Raw genomic sequence first — 14488 nt, forward strand, 5'->3', positions numbered from 1 at the left:
TGTGTGTGTGTGTGTGTGTGTGTGTGTGTGTGTGTGTGTGGAATATATCTTAGTAGTAGTAGTATAGCAGTAGTAGTAACTGAGGGAGAAGTAGCGGTAGTAGTAGTAGTAGTAACAGTAGTAGAAAAAGTAGTACTAGCAGTAGTGACAATAGCAGTAGTAGTAACAGTATTAGCGTTAGCAGTACTGGCAGTAGCAGTAGTAGTAATAGTATTAGCGTTAGCAGTACTGGCAGTATCAGTATTATTATTATTATTATTATTATTATTATTATTATTAGTAGTAGTAGTAGTAGTAGTAGTAGTAGTAGTAGTAGTAGTAGTAGTAGTAGTGGTGGTGGTGGTGGTGGTTTAATTTGCGTCAGTAACGTCTGCACCAGCATCATTCGTGTATATCATACGAGGGATGCATCAGCACTATGGCTACCATGGCTACCAGAGTTGATCTCTTGCCCTCTGATGTGAACCGTCGTCATGACAACCCCATCCTGTTCATCTGGCCCTGTGCACCAAGGCCCTACTCACTAAGGGCCACTTTCCCCCTCATAACGCTAAAAAATGCTACCTACGCCCTTCTCGCGTATTGTATACAGTGACTTGACTTTTATTGTCTTGGAACTATTCTTTCTCTCGAAAGATTTTTGGGTTGTCAGTGTGTGTGTGTGTGTGTGTGTGTGTGTGTGTGTGTGTGTGTGTGTGTGTGTGTGTGTGTGTGTGTGTGTGTGTGTGTATGTGTGTGTATGTGTGTATATGTGTGTGTATGTGTGTGTGTGTGTATGTGTGTGTGCCTGTGTGTGTGTGTATGTATGTGTGTGTGTATGTGTGTGTGTGTGTATGCGTGTGTGTGTGTGTATGTGTGTGTGTGTGTGTGTGTGTGTGTGTGTGTGTGTGTGTGTGTGTGTGTGTGTGTGTGTGTGTGTGTGTGTGTATGTGTGTGTATGTGTGTGTGCGTGTGTATGTGTGTGTGTATGTGTGTGTGTGTGTATGTGTGTGTGTGTGTATGTGTGTGTGTGTGTGTGTGTGTGTGTGTGTACTCACCTAGTTGTACTCACCTAGTTGTACTCACCTAGTTGAGGTTGCTGGGGTCGAGCCCGAGCTCCTGGCCCCGCCTCTTCACTGATTGCTACTAGGTCACTCTCCCTGAGCCGTGAGCTTTATCATACCTCTGCTTAAAGCTATGTATGGATCCTGCCTCCACTACATCGCTTCCCAAACTATTCCACTTACTGACTACTCTGTGGCTGAAGAAATACTTCCTAACATCCCTGTGATTCATCTGTGTCTTCAGCTTCCAACTGTGTCCCCTTGTTACTGTGTCCAATCTCTGGAACATCCTGTCTTTGTCCACCTTGTCAATTCCTCTCAGTATTTTGTATGTCGTTATCATGTCCCCCCTATCTCTCCTGTCCTCCAGTGTAGTCAGGTTGATTTCCCTTAACCTCTCCTCGTAGGACATACCTCTTAGCTCTGGGACTAGTCTTGTTGCAAACCTTTGCATTTTCTCTAGTTTCTTTACGTGCTTGGCTAGGTGTGGGTTCCAAGCTGGTGCCGCATACTTCAATATGGGCCTAACGTACACGGTGTACAGGGTCCTGAATGATTCCTTATTAAGTTGTCGGAATGCTGTTCTGAGGTTTGCTAGGCGCCCATATGCTGCAGCAGTTATTTGATTGATGTGCGCTTCAGGAGATGTGCCTGGTGTTATACTCACCCCAAGATCTTTTTCCTTGAGTGAGGTTTGTAGTCTCTGAGGCTGTACTCCGTCTGCAGTCTTCTTTGCCCTTCCCCAATCTTCATGACTTTGCACTTGGTGGGATTGAACTCCAGGAGCCAATTGCTGGACCAGGTCTGCAGCCTGTCCAGATCCCTTTGTAGTTCTGCCTGGTCTTCGATCGAGTGTGTGTGTGTGTGTGTGTGTGTGTGTGTGTGTGTGTGTGTGTGTGTGTGTGTGTGTGTGTGTGTGTGTGTGTGTGTGTGTATGTGTGTGTGTGTGTATGTGTGTGTGTGTGTGTATGTGTGTGCGTGTGTGTGTGATAAAGTCTCCCTGAAGGTCATATCTCAGCACGCAGGCAAGCCAGTATAATTGTCTGGGACAATGAACAAGCAGCATATAATTATCTCCTTGGAGAGTGGCTAGCGTGCCTGGGTGAGAATCTCCTCCCTTCTCTCACTCTTTAATTACATATGAACTACTGTATGTGGTTTTGGAGGGGGAAATTTTCTTTCTTTTTGGGTCACCCTGCCTCGGTGGGAGACGGCCGACTTGTTAAAATATATATATATATATATATATATATATATATATATATATATATATATATATATATATATATATATATATATATATATTGTGTGTGTGTGTGTGTGTTCACGGAAGCGAATGTATTTTTCTATATTAAGTTACACTTTATAATGTACTGAACCCGCAAGGAGTGTTGTAGGCTCTTTTACTGTCTGTCTCTATCACTCTGTCTCTTTCTATCTCTCTCCCTCTCTGCCTGTATCTCTAAATCCTCAGTCATTGCTCCCGTCTTTACACCCTCTCGTGTCTCCCCTTCTACTCACTAGTGAGCCGGAAGGGTAGCTATGACAAGCCCATTAGAACCATATTAATTGCATATATGCGCTAATTACCGCAATGTTTGTTTTTGAAGCTTGGTCCTTCATGCTTCAATGATCAACAGATCTTCCCTATTAGTGTTCAACTCACTGGAGGGAGACCAGGCCATTGCTACTTTGCAACCCTTACAGGGGCTTCGCATTATCTAAGTAGCAGTCCATTACGAACCCTTCTCAGAGCTGCTGCTCTCTTTTATTGGGTCACTTATTTCATCTTTTGGAATGGAGGCAAACCGATGGTAGCATTCACGTAGAAGCTTTTATCCAGCAACGAAGTCGATCACTCGATTTGCTCAAACGTTTGCTCAATACTGTTCACCGTAAAAGCTTGCATCGTGGGTGAAGTTTACATAAGCTTCAATCAAGCCGCGAACGGGCCATTGCCTTCAGAGCAAATCCAAGCCGGAACGACTGAGGGTGTATCATAGATTTTACAGAGGCAAGTCACTGCTCACTAAAAGCCATTTTGCTAGTTAATGACGCGGTGAATTTTGAAAAATAGGAAAAATTCGTGCTTAGCTCAGTGCTTCTCATTTCATTTGAGGAAGGAGAGACAGTGCAGGACTGGAGAAGCGAGGTACACAGTCGTGGTGCCAGCATGCTCTCTGCTACACCAGCGGTACAAATCTGATTATCTCACATATACCAGGATCTACAGCAGAGATTCCCAAACTTTATCAGGCTGCCACCCCTTTGACTCCCCGGCCGCATCCTTAGGACACCCACACACATACGACTACACCTCGTTCTTGGTATTGGCTTTACTACAACTTCAAAACAATAACTAATTTAACACTATAAACAAGCGTATTTATTTCACAAATAAAAATTAACATAGTAAACAAATTAATTTAACAATATGAAAGGGTAAATTTATATCTCATCTATAAGTACATTGTCCTCACAATTTTAAAAAAAATGGATGTGCTTGGTGCAGCGACATCAGCGTCTCAACATCACTCTTGAAGGTATTAAAAAAAAGTCTTAGATCCCCGCGTTCAGTAATTTTCAGTCTGTTTCTTTGCTGGTAAAGAAGGTTTTAACTCTGACTTCGCACCACAAAATAAAATATAACTATGCTTTCGTGTAACGGCCTTGGTCCACCGGGAAACCTAGTCGTGAATTGGGCCGCTGCGGCGTTGATCTCCGGGTCCAGGTAGACTCGAAGCATAAAAGTCTATGCCAGTCTTATTCTTTGTAAAGCATTTGTGTTACTTAAGTGTTCGTGTCTTAGATTTTGTCACATACATTTTGTGAAACAAACGCTCCTTTGGTTCTGATGCCACAGTGCGGCCACCCTACCACTCCCTTTTTCCTCAAAGCCCCCGTCCCTCCCCTCCCCCCTCCCCTTGGCACTATCACTTTGCAAATCACTGCTTATGTACACAGGGTTTGACTGGGTTAGGTTAAGGACCCCTAGCTTTATTGACAAGCTATTTACAATATATGACCCCTGCGGCTTCAGTACTGCCAAAATATTATATATATATATATATATATATATATATATATATATATATATATATATATATATATATATATATATATATATATATATATTATATATATATATATATATATATATATATATATATATATATATATATATATATATATATATATATATATATAACAACTGTTCCTCCACTGAAAAGCCTTGAATTAAAACACGTGAGGACTAGTTTTACACGACTATAAACGCAGGTGCATAAATCACGTTTTGTTGAAACTCATTAAAATTATCTTTTTCATTACTTTATATGCGTTAACGCTGTCAAATGTGCTGACTGATTACCATTTCGAGGCTCTGGTTATTTTCCGAGTATTGTGACCTTAGAATACAAAAATGCGACTTGTTTTAGATATATCCAATTAAACCCTCCTCGATAATGAAAATTATTTTACATGGAGAAGCGCTGAATGGGAAATCAAATGACAGGTCAGGTGGGGCTCGAAACACGGTAGACGAGTCTGTGAGGGAAAAGTAGGTGTAAGTGGGGTTAAGGTTGTTCGGGCAACCAGGAACCATTAGTTACGTCGCGTGCACCCCCCCCCCTCCTCTCTGGCGGGCTGGGGCGAAACTAGTTCCTGGTGTCCGATTTGTTAGTTTCTACTCCTGGTAATATTGACCTTACCTGGTGTGGGTTGAAGTTTGGAGAGTCACTTCACCTCCACTCTTCTCCTAATCAGGTAGGGTGATATACCAGGAGTATCACTGTTTGTTTCTTTATTTTGTTTACTGGTTACCAGTAATGATTTTGGCATTTATCATTCTTTTCAATTCTTAAATGTTATATTATCATAACTATGGGTAACCAGTTTATTTTCTCTTATTTACCAGCTCTGTTCCTGGCGTGGTCTTCCAGGATAGACGCCAGATAAAGGAGCAAGACATGTTAATAATACTTATTAACATTATTCTACTTCTACCGGCCCTTACCTATTCTACTTGTGCTCCATCCAAGTGGTAGGAGATTCCAGAACATCGGATTACCATCTGCCCAGGATAACCTACACAAATAACACCAGAGGAACTATCCAGGGCCATACCTACTCCTGCCCAACTAAAAGAACTGAAGGCCATTTTTTTTTTATTTATTTAAATTTTAAGTAAAATTCTCAAAAATCATTTTTCTCATTTTTTCCTAAGTTATTTCTTTATTTATTTATTTTTCCATTAATTTCTTTTGTTCAGTTGGAAGGCGTTCCACTGACAAGTCCTGAAATTGGATATCGTGAGCCAGAGTGAGGAAAGCTGGTCCAAGTGGCCACCATCGAGCCCCCTTGAAGGGGCTAAAATTTAGAGATTTCTGTATATTTCGTCTCCAGACTCAAACCATTTTCAGTTGAGTAATATGAGTTTATTTTTATTATTTTACGCATAGACAACCATAGCTTGTTTGTAATCAAGTTTTCTCTGTTGTATAACTGTATCTGAGCGCTAAGTTTTCTCCTTACTACAAAAAGAACATCTGGGGAAAGAGCTAAATCCGCTGCCCCGCTTCATCTAACAGTAAATAGGTACCAAGGAGTTAGAAATACGTCATGCTTCTTTAAACTGATGGGTTATTCTGGCTTAATAATCACCTGGGGCGTATTACTCTAGTGACGTCTTTTCATGTATCATGGCCAACGTGTTGCTATGTTATTGCATGATTGCCTCTGCCTGTTGATCGTCTTTCCTGGCGTGTCTGAGACGTATTATTTTTTCCCCAGCGATAAGCAAGCAATAAAAAAAGTTCGTGATTGTCATGTGCAAATATTAACTCGAATCTTTCAAGCTGTAACTTGCAAAATCTGGATGTAAATAGAGTTCGAAGTTGATGTTTTTTTAAGCTGCAAGAAAGCTTTTTGACTATAAGACAAAGTTTTCTCTAACCGCAAAGTGATTATGAGTGTTGTGAAGAGTAAATGTCGCATTGCGAGAATTTCAATTAGTAGATTATAAATAACTCGAGGAAGGAGTACGACTCGAATCCACGGCCTACCATGCCTAGCATGAACATTTGCGTGCCCAAGTGATTAGAACACTAAACTAGATAGAATGTACTGAAAGTAGTGACTCTAAATTACTAATGTTAAACCTTCCCCGAGAAAAACATTCTATTTAAGAAGTATTAAAAGCGAAACTGCTTTAGGTTGTAGCCAAACTGTCAAGGAATTACCATTTGGCCGTCGAAAAGCTCTTTGGTGAGGTCGGCTTTTTAGAGGCTTCTGTGAAGCTCTTTTTATCTAACTTCCAATCACTGCTACGTACACGTGTCTCTTTGGACATCTGTCTGGGAAAGTGTATTTTAAATTTCAGCCTTAAAACCAACTCTATATTCTGACACTTGTTAATATCAGTGCAAAACCTTTCGGGCTTCTGCGAGGATTGAATCGAAAGTAAATCCGCACAGTGTTTACCAGGTACGATAATTAAAATAATATAACTTAGCAAGCAGCATATGCAAATTTTATGGGGACAGATATCATTGTCTTCACGTGATACGTATTTTTCTGAAGTTGCATATTAAGAAAAGACACTTTTCTCTGATCCAAATTCAGAAGATAAAACAGACATGTGTGATACAGGATGACGCAGAAAACAGTGAATTAACTTTAAGTGGCAATAAAGACTGTTGATTAGGTAAATATATGAACATTGCATCACGGAGAGATGAATGTTTATATATATTTTTAATAATGATCAGCACCATTGCAATGTATCACCTTAGAGTTATAGCAAAATTGCAAATTATAGAAAAGCGTGAGGAAAAGATTTGGTGTACGCGTATTTAACACGACGTTAACGACGATCAAAGGTTTTTACAGTCAGAGCCGCTGAGATTAGCTCAAGAAATAAACACCAGCAATTTGTATCTCCCGAAACGACTCGCATCTCTCGGAACGACTTTTCAAGCTCCTGAAACGACTCGCAGAATCCAGAAGAGATTCTCCCCCATCGCTAAATGACTCGCCAACTCCAGAAAAGACTCACTTCTTCAGAAACGACTCGGTAACTTTCCAAAATTATAAATCAGAAATATTGTCGAAGTTTTCAATTCAATTTCAGGATTTTTCCAAGCAATCTCAATATTCCATGATGGAGTTTATACCACGGGAACCTTATTTCCGGCACTTTGTCACCAACCCACTAAAAATTTCGACCATTAATATTTTTTTTACTATCATTCTTCACAACTGGGTACCGACGTGATGCAGCGGTTTCACGCTGGTCACCCGTAATTGATTAAAATACAGATGCACCAAACGATATGTATATATTTTTTTTATATTTTACAATCCGTTATCGGGTTTTTAATAAATAAATGAATATTGGTCGTATACCGCGGGGCAAAAAAAATTCTGTGGTTGAATATTTCCAGTTGAAACTCGGCCAGTCTATGAAAAGGAGTCAGTTGCTATATACATAAAATGTCTGAAAAGGCTCTTTATATATGGTCATTTGTTCTGTATTAATATCGCGAAGAGACGATAATGTGGAAGGTATTGGAGTGTAGGGGCTTGATGAATCCTGGTATAAGTAGAATACACATACATACACTTGCATACACTTACACTCCATACATAACTTTAAGAAGAGGTACGATGAAGGTCTTGGAGCAGGGAGAGAAGAGACCATTGGACTTATTAGCTACCAGTGAAGTGGCGGTGACATGAGCTGTAAATCGACCCTTGTAGACTTAAATAGGTGAGTACACACAGCACACACACACACACACACACACACACACACACACACACACACACACACACACACACACACACACACACACACACACACACACACACACACACACACACACACACACACACACACACACACACACACACTCACACACACACACCTATTTACAAAAAAAAATCTTAACCAACCCAAGTTAGGTTTCTCGTCGTATTATTTTGAAAACCTCAACATATCAATTCTTTTTCTCCATAACATTGTTCGTCTAACTTTTTCATTTATTACAATTTTTGAATATCCGATGCCTTTCAGTGTGGTTTTTAATTTACTAACATTTAAGAGGCACTTTTCCATCATCCATTTTGTTGCATTTCGGTCACCGACGTTTGTCACGCTCACCAATTAACTCTCCAATGCACTAAATCTATTTTTTCATTTAAATTTCAAACTGGACAGAGTTTAATTTTAGTCGATGAGAACTGATAGGAAGTGGTTTATTCATGAGCAGTAATTGCTATAGAGCAATTTTAATCTGTCTGTACCTCGCATCTCTCTGTGATCACCTATGTTATTCTACACATTTATCAGCAACACGTCCTGAGTTATTGGGTTTGTTTATTTTAGACTCTGATTCCATTAGGTTTATTTACAGTGTTTTTTTTCCCTAAAACGTTTTTTTGAAGAATGAATTCATTGTTGATAGTTTTTTTTTCTTCAGACTTAGCGACATCAAAGACTTTTCATTGCATATAAACTGCTTAAACATTTCCCAAAACTACGTGTATATAACTACACTCTTATTGTAACCACATTAACATTTATACAAACCCCAAAAGCAATTTTTAATCCACCTCAATTCTCCAACATTTAGGCAAAGATATGTAACCGAGAGGTATGTATCTGACGAGTAATTATGTATATACATATGTACACAAACACACACACACACACACACACACACACACACACACACACACACACACACACACACACACACACACACACACACACACACACACATAAATGACCTTGCGGAAAATAGCACAGGAGGCAATCACAACTATGGTGCTGTTCTGTGTGTGTGTGTCAACTAGGAGCGTTTTAAAATCACAGCCATGTTCCTTGCTGCTTCTGTAATAACCAGGGGCAGAGGCAATCAATGATTACCCTGCCTCACATTGCGACAGATTCTAATTTAGGAAACATTCTGGGAAGTCGAGTTGTTCCTTTGGTGGTATTAATAGCTTCTTTGATCCATAACTGCCTTTTCAGGAATGGTAATGAGCACAGACGTGGGTATGTAAAGAACACAGTCAAAGGTGAGGGAAAAGGGTATCATTTTTACGAAAACTTCTACGTAAGCTGTATTAAGAACAGAGAGAGGGAGGGAGAGAGAGAGAGGGAGAGAGAGAGAGAGAGAGAGAGAGAGAGAGAGAGAGAGAGAGAGAGAGAGAGAGAGAGAGAGAGCATTACGGCTTCGTTTGCTATAAAGTACGTTTTAAATTTGTAGTACTAGTCTAGTTTCCCCTCCCTCCCAAACAATGGGAGGAATAGGTAATTACACATACACAGTGGAGGCAAGAACCATACATAGTTTTAAGACGAGGTTTGATAAAGCTCATGGAGCAGGGAGAGAGAAAACCTAGAAGCGATCACTGAAATGGCGGGACCAGGAGTTATGAATCGACACCTGCAACTCCAAATAGACCAGTACAAATAGATGAATACACACACACACAAACACACCTATACACATTTTTGTGGAATAAAATATTTCAGACTCTCTACGTCGTGAGAACTACCTCCCATAACTTCAATATATTCCCTGGGCACAACACTGCTTCTCTTAATTTATGCAGCTTGACAGGTATGTGTTGTAGTATATAGTATGGATCACCATCATACAAATATATATGACATGATATCACAACATCACATGCTTGAAAATCTTGAAAATACACATAAACAATCCCCTAATTTAACGTTATTGAAATTGTGTGTGTGTGTGTGTGTGTGTACTCACCTAGTTGTTGTTGCAGGGGTCGATTCACAGCTCCTAGCCTCGCCTCTTCACTGGCCGCTACTCGGTTACTCTTCCCCCTCCATGAACTTTATCATACTTTTCTTAAAGCTATGTGTGGATTCTGTGTGTGTGTGTTTGTGTGTGTGTGTGTGTGTGTGTGTGTGTGTGTGTGTGTCATAATATGAGGTAGTTGAAGTCATTCACATATACGCCACTCTGTGAGGCGCTGTTTATCTTATACTCATAACTTTCAACACGGCAATACTCATATATATTATCGGGGCTACAACACTTGTCATATTTATTGTCACCTCGCTAACACCCAGACACAGGTAGGATGTAGTGTGTGTGTGTGTGTGTGTGTGTGTGTGTGTGTGTGTGTGTGTGTGTGTGTGTGTGTGTATTTGTACTCATCTGCCTGTGTAGGTGCATGAGAGGGTCGAGTCTCAGCTCCTGGCCCCGCCTCCATGCCCGATGTTTCGGGGATCACTCTCACCTGGCTTCGAGATCCTTACTGTATCTCTTGTTAAAACTCTGTATGGATCCTGCCTTTACCGAGTCACTGTTCAAATCATTCCACTTTCTGACCACTCTAAGGTTGAATAAATGCTTCGTGACTTTCTGTGACCACATCTGTGTTTTTAACTTTGTGTTTAGCACCTCTTGGACCATTCGTTTCTGTCCATCCTATCAAGTCATCTTTGTATTATGTACGTAGTTATCATATCCCCCCCCCTTGTCCTTCTGTCCTATAATATCATTATCACCCTCTCATCACACATCATATCCTCTAGCTCCGGGACCAATTTTGTTGCAAACCTTCCTATTTTGTTGAGGTTCTTGACGTGATTGATCAGTTGTTAAATACTGGTGTTGCATACTCAAATATGGGTCTGACATATGCCGTATATTGTGACGTGAATAAAGCCTTGCTTAGGCCCATGAAAGTGTATCTTAGATTTTTCAGAAGCGCGTTTGCTGCAATATGTTCGGTATAATTCTCACCCCGAAGTCTTCCTTGAGTGAGGTTTGAATCCTTTACCCCCCGTTCCTGAGATATTATTTCCTATGGATTTCTTTTTAGTTGTCCAGTCTTTTTAGTTGTGCAGTCTGTCGAGGTCCATTTGAAGTCTCTTCTGGTCTCGTTAGTATTCTCTTTATTAGTATCACTCCATCAATGAACAGGGATGATTCCTGACTCTGTCTCTTCCCCCAAGATATAGTATTATTTTGAGTATATGAGCCAGTTCGTTTATCCCTGTTAGGCATTCCTTGATACATTGTAGTGCCTGTTATTCTTTCCCGTTCCTCCAGTTGCTGACGGATTCTCTTGTGCGGTACTGTGCCAAAAGCCATATTACAGTCCAAAAATATGCAATCCGCCCATCCATCTCTTTCCTGCCTCTCTTCTGTTGCCTTGTTGTAGGTTTGTAAAAACACGATTTCCCTTTTCTAAAGCCATTCTTATTATTATTTATGATTACACACTCTTCATTTAATAATCTTCTCCATAACCTTACATATTTTTCATGTCAGAGACTCTGGCCTTTGGTTTAAACTACGTGCCTGTCCTTTTTCTTAATAAATTGGTTTGCATTTGCTGTCTTCCACGCCTCTGGCAGACACAGTGCTTCCTCTCCCTGTCTCTAGTCTCAAACAGAGATATGTGATCCCAATTCCTTCTAGGTATCTAATTCGCACAGTAGTTCCCTCATCTCGTCTCTGGTATGCATTGTGTCCAGCACACGCTGATGCACTCTACCTCTTTGGTACTCTGGTAGCGTCTTTGTTTCCTCTGTGAATGCCTCTTAAATTTCTTGCTCAGCTTCCTCGTAAAATTTTTAGTCATTTCTTGTAAGTTTTTCTCCGTTCTTGAGTCTGTGTCAATCTTCGTACCTGGTTTTGATGGTGTCGATTCATAGTTGTAGGTTTTATCGACCGGTTTTTACTGTTTTCTGACTAAATAGATTCTGTCGTATCTGCTTTTGAAACTGTGTACAGTGACTTCCACCGACTCCTCCTCTTTATCTAATTGGTTCCTATTATCTTCTTAAGGCCTAGACAAAGTACACACACACACACACACACACACACACACACACACACACACACACACACACACACACCCACACACACACACACACACACACAAACACACACACACACATGCAAACACACACACATACACTAACTTTAAACTTAAACGATTAATTTAATACTGACACTGTAATTTGTCTGTTAATACTCTTGACAAAAAATCCATAATTACTTACCCAAAGCTGATGTTCTTTTATCCAAACTTTGCGTTAAGTAGAGAGAAAATTTTAAACAAAAACTTATGTATAATTCCATTACTTGGCTAATCAGTGTCATATATATATATATATATATATATATATATATATATATATATATATATATATATATATATATATATATATATATATATATATGAAAGCTTCCATAAGACGATTATTATTCTTGGAGAAAAGCTCAAATGTTTTCTGGCATATAAGGCGCATTCATATTTTGGCAGGAACATTATGGGGAAAAATGCAGTATTTGATTCAAAATAATAGTGAGTCTGTGTCTGGCTGTTTCAGCGCATCCAGTTTCACTATCACCAACCACCATAACTTGGCTTCCTGGCGTTTATAGGTAACTGCATTTTTCCTTATTCTTTATTGTAATTGCTTAATGGTTTGACACTTTATAATTCTTTACAACTACTGAAGCTGTTTCTCTTTATTATGAACAGGTAATGTGTGAATTATAATTAATAATTGTTAGCAATGACTCCAAACTACATCAACCTGGCAAACAGGTTTGTAGTGTAAGCTGTGGAGTTGGCTTTACCTGCACAGTAACACTGAAACCACCAGATGGCAGAAACCCGAAGCCTGACCTTGTTCCTGACCTTGTTCCTAACCTTGTTCCTGACCTTGTCCCTGACCTTGTTCCTAACCTTGTTCCTGACCTTGTTCCTGACCTTATTCCTGACCTTATTCCTGACCTTGTTCCTGACCTTGTTCCTAACCTTGTTCCTGACTTTGTTCCTGACCTTGTTCCTGACATTGTTCCTGACCTTGTTCCTGACATTGTTCCTGACCTTGTTCCTGACCTTGTTCCTGACCTTGTCCCTAACCTTGTTCCTGACTTTGTTCCTGACCTTGTTCCTAACCTTGTTCCTGACCTTGTTCCTGACATTGTTCCTGACCTTGTTCCTGACCTTGTTCCTGACCTTGTTCCTAACCTTGTTCCTGACTTTGTTCCTGACCTTGTTCCTGACCTTATTCCTGATCTTATTCCTGACCTTGTTCCTGACCTTGTTCCTGACCTTGTTCCTGACCTTGTTCCTGACCTTGTTCCTGACCTTGTTCCTGACCTTGTTCCTGACCTTGTTCCTGACCTTATTCCTGACCTTGTTCCTGACCTTGTTCCTGACCTTATTCCTGACCTTGTTCCTGACCTTGTTCCTGACCTTGTTCCTGACCTTGTTCCTGACCTTGTTCCTAACCTTGTTCCTGACCTTGTTCCTGACCTTGTTCCTGACCTTGTTTCTAACCTTGTTCCTGAGCTTGTTCCTGACCTTGTTCCTGACCTTGTTCCTGACCTTGTTCCTGACCTTGTTCCTGACCTTATTCCTGACCTTATTCCTGGCCTTATTCCTGACCTTGTTCCTAACCTTGTCCCTGACCTTGTTCCTGACCTTATTCCTGACCTTGTTCCTAACCTTGTTCCTGACCTTGTTCCTGACCTTATTCCTAACCTTGTTCCTGACCTTGTTCCTGACCTTGTTCCTGACCTTATTCCTGATCTTGTTCCTGACCTTGTTCCTGACCTTATTCCTGACCTTGTTCCTGACCTTGTTCCTGACCTTGTCTACACCTCAGCATATTTTCAGAGGGGGGAAAAGCATCCGTTATATGCCACAAAATACAGCATGTAAGGTCTTACTTTCAGTAGAAATCCTTAGTTTTTGTACTGTATTCTCCAAATGATACCGTGAATAATACTGTAACTACATACGAACTTTGAGCATATTAAACTCTACGGACAAATACACCCATGTTTAACTAACATAGGGTCAGTGAAATGCGTATATTTCACTGTAAAGTTTCTCACATATACGTTTGAACTCCAGTGAGAAAAGACCAAATTAGCTCGGGTTAATATCGTGTGAATAAATCCTCACATTGCTAGTTCTACCATGAACAGATAAGGATTAATCTGTCCTCTCTGAAACTACTAGATTGGATTATTGCACTCAGATGCAACGAATTACCTATATATCAGATCCCTGTCACTCTGATTCCTGGTGTCGTGTATCATTGATCAGTATCAGTGACGTGAATATTACCATATGTATAACAAGGAATACAGTGGAACTAAATCTGGGTCTCCGTTGTCATTGTCAATTAGGACTGAGTAATAATTAATAATGAGTAATTGACTGAAATAGATCTATTTATTATTAATGATTGTGTGTGATAGATTACGAGACATGTTGGAACAAATGATGAATAAATTCACGATTATATGTTAGGCCTTCACTCGCATATGGTATGTGTATGTTGCGTGATGCTCACACACACTCGGTGTATGTTGCCTGTTGCTCACACACGCTCGGTGTATGTTGCCTGTTGCTCACACACGCTC

General features: G+C 40.2%; 2 protein-coding genes and 1 long non-coding RNA gene across 3 annotated transcripts in view; 1 reads left to right on the forward strand and 2 right to left on the reverse strand.

Annotated features, from left to right (window-relative positions):
- Positions 1-14488, reverse strand: part of Gbs-76A (Glycogen binding subunit 76A) — a 579812-nt gene that overhangs the window by 258210 nt on the left and 307114 nt on the right. The gene's annotated exons all lie outside the window — the stretch shown is intronic.
- Positions 1-14488, reverse strand: part of LOC128700366 (basement membrane-specific heparan sulfate proteoglycan core protein) — a 262686-nt gene that overhangs the window by 143434 nt on the left and 104764 nt on the right. The window lies entirely within an intron of this gene.
- Positions 4603-5196, forward strand: LOC138854813 (uncharacterized). Its single transcript, XR_011393981.1, has 2 exons — positions 4603-4808; positions 4960-5196. It is a non-coding gene; the product is annotated as an uncharacterized lncRNA (long non-coding RNA).

The sequence above is a fragment of the Cherax quadricarinatus genome, chromosome 71, assembly GCF_038502225.1.
Source record: "Cherax quadricarinatus isolate ZL_2023a chromosome 71, ASM3850222v1, whole genome shotgun sequence".
Taxonomy (NCBI): Eukaryota; Metazoa; Arthropoda; class Malacostraca; order Decapoda; family Parastacidae; genus Cherax; species Cherax quadricarinatus.